Source organism: Octopus sinensis, linkage group LG4, assembly GCF_006345805.1.
Source record: "Octopus sinensis linkage group LG4, ASM634580v1, whole genome shotgun sequence".
NCBI classification, from domain to species: domain Eukaryota; kingdom Metazoa; phylum Mollusca; class Cephalopoda; order Octopoda; family Octopodidae; genus Octopus; species Octopus sinensis.
The window spans coordinates 32,154,133-32,171,312 of NC_043000.1; the positions used below are offsets into that span (position 1 = coordinate 32,154,133).

Below are 17,180 nucleotides of genomic sequence, written 5' to 3' on the forward strand. Positions count from 1 at the left end.
TTGCATGGAGAAGATATTCTTTGACTGAGTAAGGTAACAGTAGAAAGAAAGGCGATGAGGAGGAGATGAGGGGTTAAAATATGAGAGAAGGGAATCAAAACAGAATAAGTTTCTTGATGAAGAGGAACTACAAGGCTACTCATATACTAGAAAGGAATGGAAAGAGATAAAAAATAAGGGTGATGTGGCATGAGGGTGGAGCCTCAGGGTATATAGTGGGTAGAAGTGAGTTTGGTTGGATAGGGGTTGCAAGAGTGGAAGGGAAGAAGGGCTTAGGAGGGGAATGTAATGATGAATGTCTGTGTGTACACAAAAACACATCTGTATGAGAGGCTGCTGTATAGTCTCCATTTACAAAATGTGGAGGGGGTTACATTGAGAGGTGGGTAGGGGAGTAGGTTGGTAGATATGTAGATGGGTGAGTAGACAGACAAACAGACAGATAAATTCAACATTAAGAATGAATCTCAAGAGACATGAACCAAAATCTATTGATACATCAGCCAAAGATTGTCTTGAAGCACTACTGCTTGCTCGAAGAAGTAAAACAAATATTGGTCTGTAATTTAGAGATTCAAGTCAAAGTACAAGAGTGGAAAAAATTCTTAATTAAACAAGGTGATGCCAGAACCATTTCGGTGCTTTATACTCTTCTCTTGATATCTTCAAGAGCTGACAGGATTCAACAAAAATATTCCCATCGGTGCTAGTTATGGCCATAAACTGGTAATCTGCATGTTGAGAGAATTTCTCATATTCTTGGCCAATTCTCCACAATGTATACACACACACATACATATATACATGTGTCTCTGTGTGTGTGTGTGTATGTGTGCATACATATGTATATAAATATATGTCTACACACACACATATATACCGATATTTTCTTTCAGTTGACTCATACAACTCAAGAACACAGCAATTCCAAAATTAATTAATCCATTCCTTCATTAACAGCCTGAACTAATTAATCCCTTCCTTTATTAACTTCTAACACCATCAAATATATTTGATCTAATCTTTGTTTTTCGACATTAAAGTTCAACATAGCTCTCTCTCTCTCTCTCTCTCACACACACACACACACACACACACACACACACACACAGATTGAGGTCTTTGCAACAAAGAAAATATTTTCTCTCTCAATAAGATATGAATCACTTAAATAGACCCAACACCACCACCATCATCATTGTCGTTGTCAACAATGCTACTTTTCCAGGTTTCTGCAGATCAGAACAGACTATGTCGGAGCAGAGTTCTTCCATGGCCACATGTCCTTCTCGATGCCAACCAACAACCATTTCCCAGCAAAGTAATTACATTGGTCAACAGAGTTAAATGTATTATAATTATTATGAATGCACTCCAACTTTTTTACACTAATTTTTCACGTTGATTTCAAAATTTCACCCCATTTGTATGCGGCACACATTAATTACCCATTAGATACATGCAAATATTTACATATTTGTATTTATATGAAAGCATTAACATCATGAACAAGGACATATTATTTTTAGAAAGTAAATGAGTTTATTGAGTTAAAAATCATTACTATCATTCTACAAAGAGTGAATACACAAAAAATGGTTCAGACAAAACAAAGAACAACAGTTAGAAACATTGGGATTTCGATTTCCTGCTGTGTTCCTGATCTGGTTGATCACAGTAAAGTGTCAAGCACTAGTCAACCAGCATATTGTCATTCCAGAAGCCTTGGTACCATTTCTCCAGAGCCCTAACGTCCTGGTGAAATCTTTCACCATGTTCATCAGACACTACTCCAAAGTTATCTGTGAAGAAATCCGGATGGGAGTCCAAAAAGTGAACTTTTAGTGACATGCGACACCCCATTGCTGAGTAGTATTTCAGAAGATTCTTGATGAAATCCTCGTAGTCCATTGCCTTCTTGTTGCCCAAGAAATCCTCACAGATCCAATTGAAAGTATTCCCGGCAGGTAGTTCCAGTTCATCCAGTGTTGTCTTGAAACTGGCATCTTTGAGTACTTTTCTAATTCAGGGTCCAACAAAGACACTCTCTTTCAACTTCACCTGTGTGATGTTGGGAAACTTTTCTACAATATATTCAAACCCTCTGCCATTTCTCTTCCCTAGTGTCTTTACAAACATTTTCATCAGTCCAAGCTTTATATGCAAAGGAGGAAATAGGACATTACATGAGGTGTATTCTTGACTCTCCACAGTCCTGGCTGATATGATGATCTCGGCTGCCAGTTTGAATCCAAATAATGTCTGTCAGTTGCCCGTCTATCCCATAGACACAAGAAACAACAGTATTTTGTGAAACCTGACTGCATTCCCATTAACATTCCATTGACTTTTAAATCTCATATTTTCCATGGGTGTCTTTCATGAGTAATGGTATGAAGTAAAAGTTGCATATTCTCATATGATTCATGAAGATGAGCAGAGTGTGCAATATGAACAGAGGGTTTCAAATTACCATTATGGAGAAGTACAGCTTTTAAAATTCGTTTTGAAGAGTCAATAAACAAATGCCACTCTGCAAGATCATGATTTGGTGATAAACATTCGAAAAGTCCAATGATGTTCCTGCAATACCATCATCTGGTGGAACTGGAATTTGCAGACTTCTATTGTGAGCCACATAAGCCATTTGAGCAAGCTGAGCAGATAAAATATGGTGCCCATAACTTGTCCTCTTATCCGAGAGGACAGTCAAAGTGTAGCTAATAAATCTTTTTGATCTCAGGTGTTATTGTGTGTTTTTGAGCTTTCACAATAAATTGTCTACAGACATAAAACACATCAGGATGATTTCTACACTGTCTTGGCATTGTTGACATTTTAAAACAAGTCAGGAAATAGATACAAACGGTTATACTTATATTGAAATATTTCATCAGACCAATTATGACTGGACAGTTTTAGACGTTGAAATACCTATTTCATCAGACAAAACTTGATTGGTTAATTTAAGATGATGGAATATTGCATCTGAACTATGCAGCGATGAATAACGTAGTTTATTTTAAAGGTGTTTCCATGATGTAAATGAAATACATGCATACATGTCACTAATTGGAATTTCTATAAAATGCCAGCCTCTTCTAGCCCCTGTGCCGGTGGCATTTAAAAAAAGCACCCACTACACTCACGGAGTGGTTGGTGTTAGGAAGGGCATCCAGCTGTAGAAACACTGCCAAATCAGACTATAGCCTGGTGCAGCCTTTTGGCTTCCCAGACTCCAGTCGAACTGTCCAACCCATGCCAGCATGGAAGACAGACGTTTAATGATGATGATGATGATGATGCATGAGCTAAAACCAAAAAACTTTCTCATCTTGAAAACTGTACGTGATGTCAAAAACCTAATTGTATATTTGAAATCAACATTAAAAACTACAGCAAGCGGAGCTTGACATGTGCAGTGTTCACCTTCAGTCTATCACAGTCAAATTACATCCTACCATCCAACATAAGAGCAAAACAAATGTTAGATAATCATCATCATCATCGTTTAATGTCCGTTTTCCGTGCTAGCATGGGTTGGACGGTTCGACCAGGGTCTGGGAACCCAGGAGGCTGCACCAGGCTCCAGTCTGATCTGGCAGTGTTGTTACAGCTGGATGCCCTTCCTAATGCCAACCACTCCGTGAGTGTAGTGGGTGCTTTTTATGTGCCACCGAAGTTTGTAAAGTGGTCAATACTGACCCCTGGAAGTCTATGTAGCTATCCAATGGGTCCATAAACCCCTGAAATGATTTCAAGCATAAAGAAGACAGATTTATTAGTGAAGTGGATCTGAAAGAGTGTCAGTAATTTATAGCTAAAACTCACAACTTTCCAGCCAAATATGAATGCAATATTAACTCGAATTCAACCAAACATTTCACATTAAATATTCCAGCTGTATCCTTAATACAATATATCACTGAATTTTTATTGTCTTTCATCAATTGCGTTAAATATTTTCATTAAATTTCTTTAAATATTTCTTATGAGAAAGTGATAACGACACAAAAGAATGAAGGAATTTGTTGATTTTAAATCAAGAAATTTTCTATTAATTATACTTTTTAATTTTATTTTAGAAATTTACATGAAGTGGGAAGGGGGGTGATTCCATGAAGGGGGTCAATGGCATGAAAATTTTGTTGATCCCCAATGTTATTCTACATATACACAAGAAATATAACACATGGGATGGCCATGGGTGGAATATACATGTATTTGAACTTACTGAGTTGAGCTGAAGCTACGTAACATTCCTATCAAGAAAGACATACAGCCTTCAGGCATAGTCATTCTTACCTATATTTAATAGAAGCCATCAATCAGATCAATCACTCATCAATCAGATCAATGATGCATCTGTCCTCTTTATAACATTTCCTCTCTGATTGCACATGATTATCTTTCTCTCTCTAAAATTACTCTAACCAACTTGATTCCCTAAAACTTATGACAAATTTTTTTTTTTAAAAACCTGAATCCCTTCTAGTTCTCTCTACTCATACTGTATTTCTGCCCTTGCCCTCTAATACTCCCTTTCTTATCACCAATATTTCAAACTTTCTATTAACTCTATCATTCTACTTCTAGAACCTTATGCCTTTTATCATCTTTTAACGTGATAGAAATCTTCCATTGACATTTTAATGGCAGTGTATAAATAGCAGAAATCATATCCAATTATAACAAAAAAAATAATAAATTTTTTTTAAATAACACAAAAAGCTGTGAAAATCCATGTCTACCTGTCGGTAGTTATTTCGATAACTAGAAGCGGAGAAATATAGAGAGAAATTACATATATAAATAACCTTGACAACAAGCAAACTATCATTCTATATTGACATACACACACATATACATACATTACATATATATATATATATATATATATATATATATATAGTTCTATATTGACATACACACACACATATACATACATTATATATATATATATATATATAGTTCTATATTGGCATGCACACACACACATATACATACATTATATATATATGTATATATATATATAATGCGTTGTCTATATATGTATATATACATATATGTGTATACATTTCATATGTATATTATATATATGTGTACATATATACATGTGTGTGTGTGTGCATTGATACAGTTAAACAGTATGTCTGAGATATTAAATAAACTAACAACTTGTTAGTAATCAATGAAACAAAAACAACTCAGATCTCTAAAGATAGCAGCATTAAATGGTTTGGCTGATATTTATAGAAAAACTAGTATAACTAATAACTGTTATGTATTGATCATTATTATTATTATTATTATTATTATTATTATCATTATTATTATTATTATTTCAAGCAATTGCCAACAACTCCAGATATTTTCATACCCATTGATCGATTTTACAAGAGACCTAGAGGAGGTAATAAGGTCAACCGAAGCTGGCCACCTGGAGTCTATTTAATTACAAAACCTAACGCTAAAACAAACCATTCCAAATAAATCATAGAATCAATAATGAGTTAAGGAACTGGATTGTTCTGCAACCGAACATTCAGTTGTCAAATTCTTCTCCTTATTACATTGCACTTTTACACATGGAACCTTATTAAGTTTGTTCCGGTCAATATTGCCGACCATTTATCAATTGCTGTCTTTTAGCCGGGCAGTTTTCTCAAACAGTTTGTGTAATTCTTGAAATAAAAAAAAAAATTTGTTAGATCTAAATGTAAAGAGAATACATACACGAAATGGATGCAAAACTGGATGCTACATCGAAGAGGCCAGGGAACAGAAGAAAGAAGACATGCACTCAACACCAGAGCTGAAGACACCTCCAAAAAGGGGGGGGGGGCGCCACGTCAAAACGGTAGAGGAGTAGGGACCAAAACCGGACGTGGTTCCTCCTGATGATGTCTTGAGCTAACTGGATCCTATAAAGGAGCTGTTGTGGTAGCAGACCATGAAACATGGTTGTAATTCCTCCTTTTAAAAAATAATGTTTGACATTAGAAAGTTTATGCAGAGTTTACCACATGACTTGATAATTTTTTCCCAGAAGAGCAGAATGTTTGATTATCTTTTGTTTCAGTCTATGGCCATACTGGAGCACTGCCTTGAAGGATTTAGTCAAACAAATTGACCCCATGATTTGCTTAGGTATTTCTTAAGTCTGGTACTAATGCTATTGGTTTCAGTCTGTGGCCATACTGGAGCACTGCCTTGAAGGATTTAGTCAAACAAATTGACCCCATGATTTGTTTAGGTATTTCTTAAGTCTTGTACTAATGCTATTGGTCTCTTTTTGCCAAACCACTAAGTTGCAGAAATATAAACAAACGAACATTGGTCGTTAAGTGGGGGAGAGAGACGAACAGACACTTCTCTACCAACACACACGCATACACAAACAGAGAGCTACCAAAGTATGCTGTGATTGTACTTCTCTCCCACCCATTTACTACAATAATCACCCTGTTTCTAACCTCATGCTCTTCACCCTCTTCTTACCCTAGTTCTTCTGCTCTCCCTCCTTTTCACACTCTTGATCACATTGTCTGGCATCATCACCATATCACACAGTATTGAGAACTCTCTACTCTAAACAATACACAAAGCAACTTCTCGAATGGCTGTCACCACAATAAAACACACCCAGTAAACTGTGTAAAGTGAAAGATGACAGAAAGGGCTTCCAATCAAACAAACCAAGCCAAACATGTACAAGCAAGACATTACCCTCAGCCAAACAAGAACTGATCAACACCATGATGACCTCTCAAAGCCAGGGAAAGCAAATTCACATCCTCCTCGTTATAAAAATTATATATATTCTTTTATTCTTTCATTCTTTTACTTGGTTCAGTCATTTCACTGCAGCCATGCTAGAGCACTGCCTTTAGTCAAACAAATCAACCCCAGGAACTATTCTTTGTAAGCCTAGTACTTATTTTATCAGTCTCTTTTGCCAAACTGCTAAGTTACAGGGATGTAAACACACCATGTATCGCCAAAGGACTTGGTTGCCTGACACAACCTCCATGAGGCCCAACACTCAGTCCATTTTATGTGCCACTGTCACAGGTGCCAGTCAGACGGCACTGGCATTGACCATGATTATGATTTCACTCGGTTCAACATGTCTTCACAAGCACAGCATATTGCCCAATGTTTGAAGGGTGCTTTAACAGGGTTAGTTATGTAACACTTGCATCATCCATGACTACAATCTCACTTGGTTTGACAGATCTTCTCAAGCACAGCATATTGCCAAAGGCCTCTGTTGCTTGTCATTGTCACCATGAGACACAATGTTCAAAGATCATGCTTCACCACCTCGTCCCATATCTTCCTGGGTCTATGCTGTTCTTGTCCATACACATCACATGACCATACCAGTGCAGTTGTCTCTCTTGCACACCATATCTGATGCTTCTTATGTCCAACTTTTCTCTCAGGATGCTTACACTCTGTTGTGCATGCACACTGACATTGCACGTCCAGCGAAGCATGCTAGCTTCATTTCTTTCAAGCCTATGCGTGTCCTCAGCCGTCACAGCAGTGAAACATGAGCTGTGATGGCTGAGTACATGCATAGGCTTGTAAGAAATGAAGTTAGTATTCTTCGCTGGATATGCAATGTCAGTGTGCATGCACAATCTGAGTGAGAGGCCCTTTCACTCTGAGCAAGAGGCCCTTTGTTACCAGCAAAGGTAGGAGCTCTGCGAACTTTGCCTAGCCTATTCTTATCCTTACAGTTATGCTCTCAGAGCATCAATCTCGCTATTGGCTTGGTCACCTAGGTAATGGAAGCTATCTACTATTTCTGGCTTACCCCACTGGCTGTTGACGGAGTCTCTTTTCTGTACAGTTTCGATGTTTACTGTACTTGTGACCTTTCCACACACAAAAACTATTTTCCCAGTTAACCTTCCTCTGATATTGCTGCACCTCTTATGTGTCCATAGCTTACACTGGGTACATCTTATAGAGTTTCTACCTAGACCCTTTCTACAGATCAAGTAGGGCCATCTACCTGAAGGGGTTTGCGATTTGTCTGCTCTCTGCCTTACTAAGTTTTTGGATTTTGTTAAATTAACTCTAGACCTTGCTTCCATACCTGAAACTTCTCTACGGTAGTTTTTATGGTAGACAGACAGGAGGTTAAAACACAAGATAGAAATAAGGGTTACAGAGATATAGAAGGGGCATGTGTTTATGATCATAGGAGTATGCATGTGGGTGCTATTCATTGGGGGTGAGCTTAAGTTTAGATTTATGAAAGAATTTAAAAGTGCAAAAGAATTTGTGCTTACACATAGTGACGGAATATCCCATACTTTGGGATATCCCAGAAACAGGTGTAAGATTTTGAATTTCTTCCTATAATATTGTATATGACTTGAGATGTTCACCTTACCTTAATGTTTGATGTTCTGTTTAACAATTATATATATATATAAATTTATACATATTATATATAAATTTATATGTAAATCATATATAAATTATATATATTATACATAAATTATATATAAATTATATATAAATTTATATATACTATATATAAATTTATATATATTATATATAAATTTATATATCATCATCATTATCATTGTTTAACGTCAGCTTTCCATGCTAGCATGGGTTGGACGATTTTGACTGAGGTCATGTGAACCAGATGGCTGTGCTAGGCTCCAATCTGATCCGACAGAGTTTCTACAGCTGGATTCCCTTCCTAACGCCAACCACTCCGAGAGTGTAGTGGGTGCTTTTATGTGCAACAGGCATGGGGGCCAGTCAGGCGGTACTGGCAACGACCTTGCTTGAATCTTTTTACACATGCCACTGGCACAGGTGCCAGTAAGGCAATTCTGGTAATGATCACACTCGAATGGTGCCTTTTACATGCCACTGGCACAGAAGCCAGTTAGCCGCTTTGGCAACGATCACGCTCGGATGGTGCTCTTAGCACCCTACTAGCACGGGGCCCAAGTGCCAGTAAGGCGACGCTGGTAATGATAACACTCAAATGGTGCCTTTTATATGCCACTGGCATGGAAGTCGGTCAGCCACTCTGTCAACAATCACACTCGTATGGTGCTCTTTGCACCCCACTAGCACAGATGCCAGTCATCAAATTTGATTTTGATTTCACTTGCCTCAACAGATCTTCGCAAGCAGAGTTTAGTGTCCAAAGAAGGAAAAGATACGCATAAGTGGGCTGGTTACACTCCTGGCATAGGCCACGAGGTTATGGTCTCATTTGGCATGCCAGGTCTTCTCAAGCACATCCTATTTCCAAAAGTCTCGGTCACTAGTCATTTCCTTGGTGAGGCCTAATGTTCGAAGGTCGTGCTTCACCACATCATCCCAGATCTTCCTGGGCCTACCTCTTCCACAGGTTCCCTCAACTTTTTCACACAGCTATCCTCATCCATTCTCACCACATGACCATACCAGCACAGTCGTCTCTCTTGCACACCACATCTGATGCTTCTTAGGTCCAACTTTTCTCTCAAGGTACTTACACTCTGTCGAGTATGCACACTAACATTACATATCCAGTGGAGCATACGGGCTTCATTCCTTGTGAGCTTACGCATTCTCAGCAGTCACAGCCCATGTTTCACTGCCATGTAGCATGGCTGCTCACACACATGCATCATACAGTCTACCGTTTACTCTGAGTGAGAGGCCCTTTGTCACCAGCAGAGGTAAGAGTTCCCTGAACTTTGCCCAGGCTATTCTTATTCTAGTAGCTACACTTTCAGTGCACCCTCCCCTGCTACTGACTTGGTCACCTAGGTAACGGAAGCTATCAGCTACTTCTAGTTTTTCTCCCTGGAATGTGGCGGAAGTTGTTCTCTGCACATTATCAGTGTTATTTATTGCTCCTGAGCATCTGCCACATACAAAAACTATCCTCCCAGTTAGCCTTCCTTTGATATTGCTGCACCTCTTATGTGTCCATAGCTTACACTGGGTGCATCTTATGGAGTTTTTACCTATGCCTTTTCACAGATTGAGCAGGGCCATCTACCTGAAGGCATTTCTGGTTTGTATGCCTTCCTACTTATTAGGACTTTGGTTTTAGCTAGGTTGACTCTAAGGCCCTTCGATTCTAATCCTTGTTTCCATACTTGAAACTTCTCCTCTAGTTTTGATAGTCACTCAGCAATAAGAGCAAGGTCGTCAGCACAGAGGAGCTCCCAGGAGCATCCTGTCTTGAATTCTTCTGTTATTACCTGGAGGACTATGATAAATAGGAGGGGGCTAAGGACTGAACCTTGGTGAACCCCTACCTCTATCCAGAATTCTTCACTGTACTCATTGCCAACCCTCATCTTACTGACAGCATCCCTGCACATGGCTTGCACAGCTCTTACTAACCATTCATCTATCCCTAGTTTCCTCATTGACCACCAGATAAGGGATCGGGGGACCCTGTCAAAGGCTTTCTCCATATCAATGAAAGCTAGATACAGAGGTTTATCTTTGGCTAGGTATTTCTCCTGCAGCTGTCTTACCAGAAATATAGCATCAGTGGTGCTTTTCCCTGGCACAAACCCAAACTGCATCTTATCTAAACTGACTCTCTCCCTAATTAGTTGGCTATGACTCTCTCCGTGACCTTCATTACCTGATCCAAAAACTTGATACCTCTGTAAATATTTGTATCTAAAGTGTCACCTTTACCTTTGTAGCAGTTGACTATGGTGCTGCTACACCAGTCATTGGGTAGGACTCCTTCATGTATCACCTGGTTAACTATACAGGTGACTAGGCTATAGCCAACACCGCCAGATATTTTGAGCATCTCTGCAGTGATTTCTGATGGGCCAGGGGCTTTCCCTGCCTTCATATCCTTAATTGCTTTATCTACCAAGGCACTGTCAATTCGGATAGCTGACCCCTCTGTGGGGTTGACATATGGCAGACTCTCTTTCTCCCATTCAATTTCTTTATTCAGCAACCTTTCATAGAGGCGTCTCCAAACATCTCCCTTTGCAGCCTCGTTTAGTGCAAGTGGACCATCATCCATGCAGGCACATTTCTCTCCTATGACATCATGATTCTCTCTCACACACTGTCTTGCAACACGAAATACCTCAAGCTTTTGGTCCTCATGGCACAGAACATTGGCAAATTTTTTCTTATCTGCTTCCCCTCTGGCTAAATAAATCTGTCTCCTAGCTTCCCTTCTGGCAGTCTGATACAATTCCCTGCAGAGGGCGGGAATACTGCGAACAAGCAAATTTAGACAAGAGCATCTTCTGGATATGTATTTCTCCGGTAGAGGTATAAAAAAAAAAAAATCGAGTGGGGGAATCCGAGTGTGTACACTAGTTTATACAGGGTGGTGGTGGTGGTGGTGGTGGTGGTGGAGGAAGTCTTGGCAAAGCAAGTGGTAATCGAAAAAGAGAGAGAGAGAGACAAACAGAGAGAGGCTGAGAAAGAGACAGACAGACAGACAGAAAGTGTAGAATCTGCTTCCTGTTAAATAACTCAGATGTGTGCGAATGCACATACATACACACTCATCTATATACACATACAAATATATATATACCTACGTATCCCTTGTACACAATTCAAATAATCTCTTCTTAGTCAAAATGGTAATCTATTCAATGTGCATGTATAATTGTGTTTATATATGTGTGTGTGTGTGCACATATATATGTGTGCGTGTGTGTGTGTGTATGTGTATATATATAAATGCTTACATTTATATATATGTATATGTGGATGCATGCCTTCATTATGATGTAACAATTAACTGCTATATTCTACGTCAGAGAATAAATTATTCGTTATCTGATAGGAAAGGAGAAATTGTATAATTATTTTTTTAATTAGAAATACAGCCTTCAGGCAATCAAAATTAAGTGACTCCACTAACGATGACAACAATGATACATCGTTAGTAGTGAATGGGATACAGAATTGAGGTGAGAAGAATCGAAAATCTGGAACACCTTTGTCAGACAAACATTAAACAATGTCAGCAAATATTGGTAACAGTTGATTCCTCTCCCTTGCATCCTGGTCTTCTTCATATTTTGGCAGACAGGAAAGAAAGTGGACAGGCGAAGTGAGGATGGGGGAGGAGTTGTTTTGTTTTCTTTTTTGACAACAGGAGGCTGAAATAAGTTCTTGGAGAGTGGGTCTAACAGATGGTATTGCCAGGAATGTATAACAAGAAAATTTTTTCAATAATAAAACTAGTTTCTGGAGACAAATAATGCTAATAATAAATAATATAGAAGTAGAGAGAGAGAGAGGAAGGACTTTGACAGAATCATACAGGAGAGACAGAGAGGCATAGACAGAGAGAGAGAGATACACACAGACAAAACAGAGAGCAAGTGAGTGAGAGAGAGAGAGAGGGGGGGAGAAACTGAGAGACAGCAACAGAAAGAGACATACAGACAGATAAAGAGGCAAAGACAGTGTGTGAGAGAGAAAGACTGATAGAAAGATAGATAAGGAAAGAGAGAGAGGGGGTAAGCAGGAAGAGAGAGAGAGAGAAAGAGAGAGAGGCAAGCAGGAAGAGAGAGAGAGAGAGAGAGAGAGAGAGAAAGAGACTATGTAAGCAAATGACTGTGATTGATAAAATGGCCACAATTGGATGAAAAAAGCCCCAAATGATCTTTAGAAGTGGATGCTATGCGCTTTGAAGTAGATTCCTAGAATAGGGTGGTTTGGGGTTCATAAAGCTAAGACACTTATTTCTAACACCACCCAGATTACGATGTAGTAAGATTCAGATACAAGGTGATACACTGAATATTTCATATTTCTATAAATTAAATCACTGGTCTTTGGAGAAATTCTAAGCATTTGATTGGTTCGTGTGTTGAGCGGAACTGACTAAAGTTCATTCCCTCTCTTTCTATTCTACAACAACAACTAAATCTTATCTTATATACATGATGTGACAATTCAGCGCCAACAATTAAGGCACACAGACAATTCAGCATAGGGCATCTTATTGAACTTAGGTAAAGGTTATTTTGGGGATATGAAAAAAAAAAAGAGGAAATATTTCAATTATTTATTTAAAACCATGTAAAGCTAAAAACTTCAAAAAGAATTAAAAATGCTAAATTATATTCTTATAGATGTATATAAAAGATAATTATTTATGTAAAAACATGGGTGTGTGTATATATGTTTATGTTCATTTGTTGATGTTTGTTTTATGTATGTGTATGTGTTTTGTTTTGCTGGGTTTGTAGGTTTTACATGCACTGAATAGTCAGGCACTCCCATATATATATTAGCAACAGAGGTAATATAAGTACCAAAAGGTAATATTTATTCCTACTATCATCAGTGGTAGCATTTAATGGCCATCTACGATGCTGCCAGTGAAACAGGATCAAATGAGTTAGAGGACTGTACTAGCTTCCATTGCCTGCTTTGGTATGCTTTTTATGGATGGACAGACGGAAGATTTTCCGAATGTCAACCACTTCAGAGGGTGTAGTGGGGGCTTTTTATATGGCATCAGCACTAGTGAGGTCCCCAAGTAACTTTCAAGACAAAACTCCAAGACAGAGTGGGGGATGGGGGTATTGAGTGGAGGGTGGGGCTTTTATTCAAGTGTCAAGAGGTGGGACAGGAGCAGGTGTCCTGCTACAGAAGTGACACCTGGGTACCCCAGCAGGAAAGAGAGAAAAGATGGTGACGATGAGATATATCAGGGCTCTCTTTCAAGGTACCAAAGGGTCGATATAAGAGAAAATAGGGACAGAGAATTGAGTGTGTAGGTCTTTTAGAAAGTATAAAACGAGGAGGAAAGATGGGTTGAGAGAGGGGAGATGGGAATGCTGTGAATGGTGAATAAATGAAGAAGCATGGACAATGGTGAATCTCAGTTCCATTTTTTGGAAAAAATTTGAAATCTCCAGCTAGATGTATGATATTAGTGTGTGTGTGAGTGTGAGTGTGTGTGTGAGTATGAGTGTGAGTGTGTGTGTGCGTGCGTGCATAGGTGTGAGTATGTGTGTGAGTGTGTTGCAGTGGAAATGGTAGATCCCTGCCACAGGACAAGTGGTATGAGGCAGCCACCATAAAGTGAGACAACGTCAACCAGTACGCGGAGTCGTGTGTCAGTCATTGTATGAGTTCTCAGTCGGAGTTAAGTGTCAGTTAAGTGTTATAGTCGAGTTTGAGTCACAGTCAAGGTAGACGGTTCAAATTCATTGTCTTGCAGAGCTGTCAGCGAAAGCACAATAGACAAAGCGATATATTACCATTCCGGTATAGAAGAGATACACTGTGTCTGATACCAAAGAAAATATCTTGGCTACTGGAGTAGATACGACAGCTACAGTCACAAAAGTGGCCACACCTTACAGATGTGGAAAACACCACAACATAATAGAGGGACAGAATGTAACTGAGCTGAGAGAAGTGAGTATGAGAGGAATGGGATAGGAAACAAGAAAAGAGACTGAGTTGGTGAAATGCCTGGAAAATGAGCCACCTCGTTTAACCTTACCAAGTGGTCTTTAGTCCACTCTGTTGCAACTGGGCTGCCTACTTGTTTTAGGGCCTTGAAATGTAAAGGGTCAAGGGTGCTGGTCTTGTTATCACTGACTAAATGGTAAAAAGAGAAAGAAAGTAATCCCAGTGGAAAAGACCTGCAGAAGTGGAAGCCCCGGGGAGACATTGAACATATGGTGAAAGCTGATCACAAGAGGCTGAACTTTCTGAAGGAGATGATGATGATGGCTTAGAACAAGAGAGAGGCACTGGAGAAGAGAAGACTGATTCACAGAAACACTGAATAATAAATGGTGTTTGTGATGATGGTGATGATGATGGTGATGCCAGCAATGACTCTCTCATAGGATTTTAATTGTTAAAAGAACAAAGAATTAAATAGATGTTCACTGAAAGTTTGGCATATAAACCTATGTTTGCTTCTATTAAACAGTCTTTCAAGAACACAGATGTACATTTAATTGGCATCATTTTAACACTGAATTGGTTTTTTTTTGGTTTTTTATGTTGTTATATGCCAAACATGTCTGCAACACAACAGATACCATTCCTCCCTTCTTCTCCAAAATACAACTAATATCTTGTCTGTCAGAACCAATATTCTCAGGTTAAATCTTGCCATTTCTGCACCAAGTCTTCCTTAACCTGATAACACCACTGTCTACTTTCAAACCCACCAAATATTTCCACCATTTCACAGCAGCCACTCTCCATTGACCCTACACGTCCATACTAACTCCACTGACCTTCACTCTGACATACATTTGGCTAATGTTTCTAATGCTCACTTGCTATTTCCAGCACACAGTTGCACTGTTATTCAAATCTATGTTTGCCCACATTACAATTGACATCTATCTTTCTTTTTTCTTTCCATTTAATTTTCATCAATTCTCAATCACAAAATGCAATTAATTATATTCTACTCCCTTCTTCTAGTTCTCCTCCCTTCTGCTTAAATGTCGTTATTGCAACAGCCATGGCACACTTAACACATTAGCAGGCAAGAGTCAATGTTAAAGACATCAACTTCCATCGAGATAGAATATCTGCTGCCAACCGATTTAATAGGATCCCTGGTGAACTGAAGTGATTTGGTGGATGGCTGAAGAATACAGGAAGGGGAAACGCTCTGGGGAAATGGTAACAGAACTGGCAGAAGATTAAAAGCTAAACCAAATCAAGGGAGAGGATTTGTTATACAGATTACAGATGCAGATATGGTTGTCATCATCATCATCATTGTTTAATGTCCGTTTTCCATGCTAGCATGGGTTGGACAGTTCGATCGGGGTCTGGGAAGCCAGGAGGCTGCACCAGGCTCCAGTCTGATCTGGCAGTGTTTCTACAGCTGGATGCCCTTCCTAATGCCAACCACTCCGTGAGTGTAGTGGGTGCTTTTTACGTGCCACCGGCACAGGTGCCAGGGGAGGCTGGCAACGGCCATGATTGGTTGGTGCTTTTTACGTGCCACAACAAATTTCTTTCTCAAAACACATGGTTCTGAGTTCAGTCCCACTGTGTGGCACCTTGGGCAAGTGTCTTCTTCTATCACTCCCAACCAACCAAAGCCTTATTAGTGAATCTGGTAGACAGAAACTGAAAGAAGCCCATCATATGTTTCTGTCTACCAAATCCACTCACAAGGATTTAGTTAGCTCAAGGCTAGAGTAACAGAAGATACCAAGGTGCTAAGCAGTGGAACTGAACCCAAGACCATGGGGTTGGGAAGCCACACTTCACCACCACATAGCTATGTCTGCACCTACCTATCAAACATATACAGCAATGCCATCTACATAAGTGTGGGGGGGTCGACATTTTCAATAAATGGGGCAATGAAAATAATAACTTAAATACAACGAAATATTCAGAGAGAGAAAAAATGTTTAATGATTTTTGTTTTATTTCATTAGGTTGTTAGATCGCAGAGCTGCAGTGATCCAGGGGCATGGAACATGGCATTGTTTCAATAAGAATGGACATTGTCCTTGAACTTTGTAGGTCAAGTGTATCAGAGACCCATCCAAGCCAGCCTGACTAGAATAACGGACATTAAATAGATGATGGTGATAATATTGATCAAGATTATAGGTGGTGGTGGTGATGGTGATGATCATAATTTTCATTGTGAAGCTAATGGTGGTGGTGTGGTGATTATATATACCTCATTATCATGATGATGATTGGAATAGATGAATGTTAATAGTCTCTAGACAGTTGTAGATTAAGAACAGAAAGAAGAATTAGTCCTTAGATTCATGAATAGCAATAAAGAAAAGAGAAAGAAAGCAATTGGCAACAAATTTCAGATTAATGATTGAAGAATAGTTTTTTTTTTATGGGACTATTTCAGTTAGTGGCAGTTTGTGGATCAAGTTTAGGTTAAAGTCTTGAATCAATTATTCAATATGATGTTTCAACAACAACTCTTCAACTCCACATAACAACCAGCCCAGCCAGGAACATCCATTCATAATGGTTCAACATGATTACTGTATTAGTCAAAGCATCCCTCAATAATTTCTCTAATGTCACTAATACATCTTCGTAATTACTACTACCATCACAACTACCAATTTCTTTACTACCCACAAGGGGCTAAACACAGAGGAGACAAACAAAGACAGACACACGGATTAAGTCGATTACATCGACCCCAGTGCGTAACT

The 17,180-nt window shown here is 39.0% G+C and overlaps 1 protein-coding gene across 5 annotated transcripts in view; it reads right to left on the minus strand.

Annotated features, from left to right (window-relative positions):
* The window catches only part of LOC115210421 (sorting nexin-14), a 196,563-nt gene that overhangs the window by 15,513 nt on the left and 163,870 nt on the right, over nucleotides 1-17,180 (minus strand). The window lies entirely within an intron of this gene.